A 6000-nucleotide genomic window follows, 5' to 3' on the forward strand; every position below is an offset into this window, starting at 1 on the left:
ATAAATCTGACACCGATAGTGCTCGAGCAGAACTTGCTTTTCCTTCAGCCACACCAGCGAGAAGCTTCATCCCACGTGAGCAATTAGCGCCAGCTGTAACTAAATATTCTCAGCATCACACATGACACAACATATTCTGATTTCCCTATCAGGGTATTTTACATAAGGATGAGCAGAGAGAGAATGAGAGAGAGAATAAAAGAAAAAGCAGAACTGAAGCTCATCAGTAATTCCTTTTCTCCTCCCTCTTCTCCACTCTTCACTCTCCCTCAGCTCCCTCTTCCATCTTCTGCCTCCCTGCTTCCTCTCTGCCCTGCCATGCTTCTATCCTGACTGAGAGTGTTAGTTTAGAACTGAGTCACCCTGCTCTGCCTTTGAAGCTTCCTCTTGCTCTCCATCTTTTCTTATTTGCCTCTACCTTTTTATCTGTATCTTTCTATATGGGTTTACCATCTGTTTTTTTCCATTTATTTTTATTTTAGCGAGCCCTGTCTTGTGGTGTCTCATTGCTCGTTATTATTTTACCTTCCTTTCCCCCATCCTCTCATTTTGTCGTTCTCCCTGTCTGTCTGCTTCCTGCTACCGCAATCATTTATTTACTCAGCCATTCGCGCATTTTCTTCCCAGCCCAATGTCTTACTCACTGATTCTGTCTGATTTTATAACGTTCACCCCAGAAAAAAGAAGAAAAAATACCCTCTTCTGTTCAGCCTCGCGACTGCTGCAACTCACTCTGCGTCTGTGTTTGTCTCCGAGCTTTGATGTGTACAGTGCACATGTGCATGTGAGTGTGCACATGTGAGCCTGCATTACATAAATTGGGGGGGAAAAAAACCCACTTTGTTACTCAATTTGTTACACACTCTTAACTCTTCCATATACACACACACGCATAAAACCTTTAGCCACAGGATGCAGGAAGCATCACGGATGGACAGTAAACATACAAAGACACCAACACTCAAGCCCAGAGACATCAATTATATGCTCTCTGTCATGACACACACAAATGTGTCATAGACCACGGCTCTTTCAAAATAAGAGCGAGAGAGGGAGAGCGAGAGAGCTTGGCTGAAAACGTGTTTGAACATGAAAAGAGTCAGACAAAAGGTCACCACAATCCTCAGCAGCCGGCCATTTATACTGAACGCAAGCAGCCTGCTCATCCGCACGCTATCCCTCGGAGGGCTGGAGCAGTTTGTTTTTTATTCTGAAGAGAAAGTGGCCACTCTTTTCCCCCAGGTTCTTTCTCTTTATCGCAGAAGGTTGAGGGGACAACACAGGAGAGGAGGTCCTCACGGGATTCGGTTCTAAGCCAGCGATGGCTACACACAATACGATAAGATACTGTATGATTTGTATTGCTATAGCAGTGCAGGATGGCACAAACATTTAAGAAATGTCAGTTGAAAAATCTAATAATAAATGAAAAATATACATAAGTCCTTGTTTAGATTGTCCAAATTCCTCTGGATGTGGAAGTAGCAATATTGCACATATCAATGGTACTGCACAAGTAGAAAAACAGATTTGTCCATAAGTAGAAAAATACTGATATTGCAGTTTCTTGCACATGCAGAAAAAAAAAATATAGAATTGAAATATCAGTCGAAAAATGAACAGAAAATATACATAAGTCCTAATGTAGATTGTCTGAATTCCTTCAATGTGGAAGTAATAATATTGAAAATAGCAACAAGTTGAAATACTTCTAGAAAAGTACTAATACTACACAGATTTGTCCATAAGTAGAAAAATACTGATGTTGCAGATTCTTGTATATGACACAAAAAATTGTAGAATTGAAACGGCAGTGCAAAAAATATGAACAAGTACTAGTTGAAATGGATGAGGAAATAACAATATTGCACGTCAGTGGTACTACAAGAGTGGAAATACTGATAAAGAAGTATTTATATCGCATAGAATTCTCCGTAAGTAGAAAAATACTGATATTGCACAAATTCTTGCATATGTAGAAAAAATAATTGAGTTTTTAAATGTGCAAAATATTTATAATTCAGTTTTAAATATTTCAAAATTGCACAAAATATTGTACAAAAATACTGATTTTGCACCGATTCCTGCATATCCATTAAAAAAAAATCTCTTTTGAATGTCTCAATATTGCAGAAAATATTGGATAAAAACACTGATACTGCACAGATTCTTGTTTACGTAGAAAAAAATGTCATTGCACAGTTTTCAAATGTGCAAAATTTTCATAATTCACAGTTTTGAATAGCTCAATATTACACAAAATATTCTATAAAATACTCATATTGCACTGATTCTTGTCTATGCAGATCTTTTTTTTAATAACTGCTCTAATTGAAATATCGGCAGGAAAAGAGGTATACATAAGTACTAGTTGAGATATTCCAAATTCCTCTGGATGTGGAACTAATATCGCAAATATGGACGGTATTGCAGATTATTTCATGAGTAGAAACATTGACAGGGAAGACTGCACAGATTCTTGCATATGTAGAAAAATGATATAAGTTTTTGAATGTATAAAATAAAAAATGTTGATACCAAAAAGAAGACCTTTTTTATGACACCGAGAGGAGTATTAAAATTGCAGATTTGTCCGTAAGTAGAAAAATTCTGATATTATTGCACAGATTCTTGTTAAACCAGAAAAAAAATGCTATTGCAGAGTTTTTAAATGTACAAAAATATTCATAATTCAGAGTTTTGAGTGTCTGAATGTGTCAATATTGCACAAAATATTGCACAAAATATTGTATAAAAACAAAAACATTGCACAAGTTTTTCTTTAAATAGAAAAAATGCTATTGCAGAGTTTTTAAATGTGCAAAATATTTATAATTCAGTTTTAAATGTCTCAATATTGCAAAAAATATTTATAAAAATAGTCTTTTTTAAATAACTGATACAATTGAAAAATCAGTCAAAGAAAAAGTATACATAAGTACTGGTTCAGATATTCCAAATTCCTCTGGATGTGGAACTAATATTATTACTGCAGCTTATTTCATGAGTAGAAATTCTAATAGAGAATACTGTTATACTTATATGTAGAAAAACCATTATAAGTTTTTGAATGTATAAAATAAAATGTGTTGATATTGCACCAAAAAGAAGTATGACGGTGATTATATGATGGTGAAAGGAGTATTAATATTGCACAGGCTTGTCTGTAAGTAGAAAACTACTGATATTATTGCAGATTCTTGTTTAACCAGAAAAAGTGCTATTGCAGAGTTTGTAAAGGTGCAATATATTCCTAATTCCTGGCTTTGAGTGTGCAGATATTGCACCAAAAAGAAGCATGGCAGCTTTTCATGATACTGAGATGAGTATTAATATTGCAGAAAATTACTGATATTGCAGAGTTTTTAAATGTGCAAAATATTCCTAATTCCCGGCTCGGAGTGTGCAGATATTGCACCAAATAGCAGGTCTAAAGGGAGCAGTGCAGGTTGTAGACTTTGCTTCGTGGCTCTGAATGGACTCCAGGACATGTGACTGAATAAGTTAGTGGGATCTGGTCCACCTCCTGTCAGTGCTGGGTCCCTGCAGTCCACCTGTGCACCTGCAGTCCCCCTCCAAGGGTCACCTCTGGCGGGACTCTTGTATCTGGGCTGCTGCCTGCCGCTGCTGGCTCGCTGCCACTCACACACTCCTGTAAAGCCCAGCGGGAATAACACACTTAGAATTCGACACAATCAGTGGCCATTAAAGGTGGGCCGAGATATCTGCATCACCGTGGAGCCCATTACAGCAACCGGATGATGACGACAAGCGAGAGGACGATGATGATGATGATGCTGAAAGTTTAAATAAGGGAGGTGAGCTGGGTTTGGAAGGAAAAAGCTCCAGTGATCGATGTGCATCCATCACATTTCACACTCACAGTGTCCCTCCCACGCCGTTCACCTCCACCCGCAGACACACACACACACACACACACACACACCAAACAGCAGCTCTCGTGTGCAGGAATTGCCCCACGCAACAGTGTGTTTCCCACAAAACGACCTTCAGACGTGCCTCAGCTTCATTCCTCGCTCAGCCTCGGCGCGCAGAGCAACAAGAGGAGGTCATGATTAAAGCAGAGACTCCACACTGGAGCGCAAAGTGGGGCCAACGGTGCGCCACTTGCCTCCCCTCATGTCCCTCCGCAAGGTTACCGGGCCGCTCTGCCCCAAACTCACACCGACTTGTGAAGGTCCCTCCGGCCACGGATCATTACCGGATCAAACGGACACCCCCGCAGCTTGGCGCTGCAGGTGCGATGCGCCGTAACCGAGACAAACAGCGTAGCTGACACCCGGCGGCCCCGGAGCCCCCCACAGCCGGGAGGAAGAGGGGGGCAGAGCCGGGAGGCAGGCGGGAGGACAGCGCGTGGTGCTCGGTGGAAATGTTGGACTGCAGCCCCTCATCACCGGATGGATGGAGAGGCTGGGTATCATTAGCTCCACACGCGCGCACACAAGCACATCCACGCACACACACACGCGCACACACACACACACATTTCCTCCTAATGTCATAGCGCTGTTTGCCAGGTTATTATGGTATGTCCTACTGTATGGGCTCCCGTTAAAGCGGTGTCGGGCCTGCGGTGCCACGTTAGGCCGAGCCGCGGCTCCGACTCCCTGCAGCCCCCCCGACATGCTCCCGATGAATCACGGCAGAACAGCCCCCCCGTTACAAACGGCGCTCGGGCGCACCAGGGTAAATAAGAGTCACGCACGCGGGGCGCGCACGGACTCACCGACTCACCGTGCAGGCCGAGCTCAAGGACATCAGCATCAGCGCGCGGGCGGGGAGGCAGAATCCCCGTTAATCTGCGTGTGCGTGGAGCGGAGAATGTCCCAGACCGGATGAGAGGATACAGGGGGGTTGGGGAGGGGAAGAGAACCGGGGGCTGCGGCAGCTCCGGTCGCCTGGAGTCCGAAGGAGTGGAGGGATGAAAAGACGACGACGGTGCTGATGAATATTCCGCTCCGCTCCGGTCACCTGACGGTTGGTCGGCGGAGTTCTGCGGCGGTGGAGGAGAGAGAGAGAGGGGGGGAGAGAGAGAGAGAGAGGATGAGTGACAGAGAGAGAGAGGGGGGAGAGAGAGAGAGAGAGGATGAGTGACAGAGAGAGAGAGAGAGAGAGGATGCGCCGGTTTAAACACCTCCGTGCTGGGTGAGGGAGGGAGGGAGGAGAGGGGGAGGACCGGGCTGGCTGCTGCTAACGGCCGTGAGAGGTCGGACCGGACTCGGTGAACGGTTCAGGGCAGCGGGACGAGCGGAGCGGCGGCAGCGGCGGCGGCGGAGGAGGAGAAGCACCGGAACTCCTGCGACATCTTTTGGAGGAGGGGTCGAGCCGCTGCCTGAGCTCGCGCGCACAGGAGCTCGGTCGCAGCATCCGCGAGAGCAGGAGTAGGGGGGCGGGAGGAGGGGGGCGGGAGGGTCGCTCCGTACGTCACCCCCCACCTACCGGTCTGCGTGATGACGACATCACTCACACACCGCAGCGTGCGCTCTCTGTGGAGAAATTATCAGCTGGAGTCTGGAGCTGAGATTAGAAAAATACTGCAAACACAAAAAAATACCTGATGTATTTATTTATTTATTTATTTATTTGTGGCCTTTTTTGGCTTGTTGTAACGCTGGGGTCATTTGTAAGAAAAAAAATGCAATTTTTAAAAATAGTTTTTGCATTTTGTATTTTCATTATTATTATTATTATTATTATTATTATTATTATTATTATTATTATTATTATTATTATTATTATTATTATTTTAACAGCTGTTCCTTTTTTCGTTTTTTTCGACTTGTTGAAACACTGAGGCCCATTAAAAAATAATAAATGGAATTTAAAATTTTTATTTATTTATTTATTTATTTATTTATTTGTTTGTATGGCAGACTGGGATCTGGAACTGTCTTTGAAAACACTGGTATTGATCCCAGACTTATCTTATAAATTAGCCTGATGCATTCTGCTTGTTTTTGTTTGTTTGTTGTTTGTTTC

General features: G+C 43.4%; 1 protein-coding gene across 8 annotated transcripts in view; it reads right to left on the reverse strand.

Moving 5' to 3' along the window:
• The window catches only part of atp2b3b (ATPase plasma membrane Ca2+ transporting 3b), a 77239-nt gene extending 71852 nt beyond the window's left edge, over positions 1-5387 (reverse strand). For 3 of the 8 annotated variants that reach the window (XR_008602598.1, XM_055013165.1, XM_035945909.2), the window contains exon 1: positions 4756-5387. The gene's annotated coding sequence lies outside the window, so the exon portion shown is untranslated. The remainder of the gene's footprint in view (positions 1-4755) is intronic. The other 5 variants (XM_023265169.3, XM_035945911.2, XM_035945912.2 and 2 more) reach the window with 2 other exon arrangements.
• Between the last annotated feature and the right edge of the window lie 613 nt (positions 5388-6000).

This window comes from Amphiprion ocellaris, chromosome 8 (genome assembly GCF_022539595.1).
Source record: "Amphiprion ocellaris isolate individual 3 ecotype Okinawa chromosome 8, ASM2253959v1, whole genome shotgun sequence".
Lineage (NCBI taxonomy): Eukaryota > Metazoa > Chordata > Actinopteri > Pomacentridae > Amphiprion > Amphiprion ocellaris.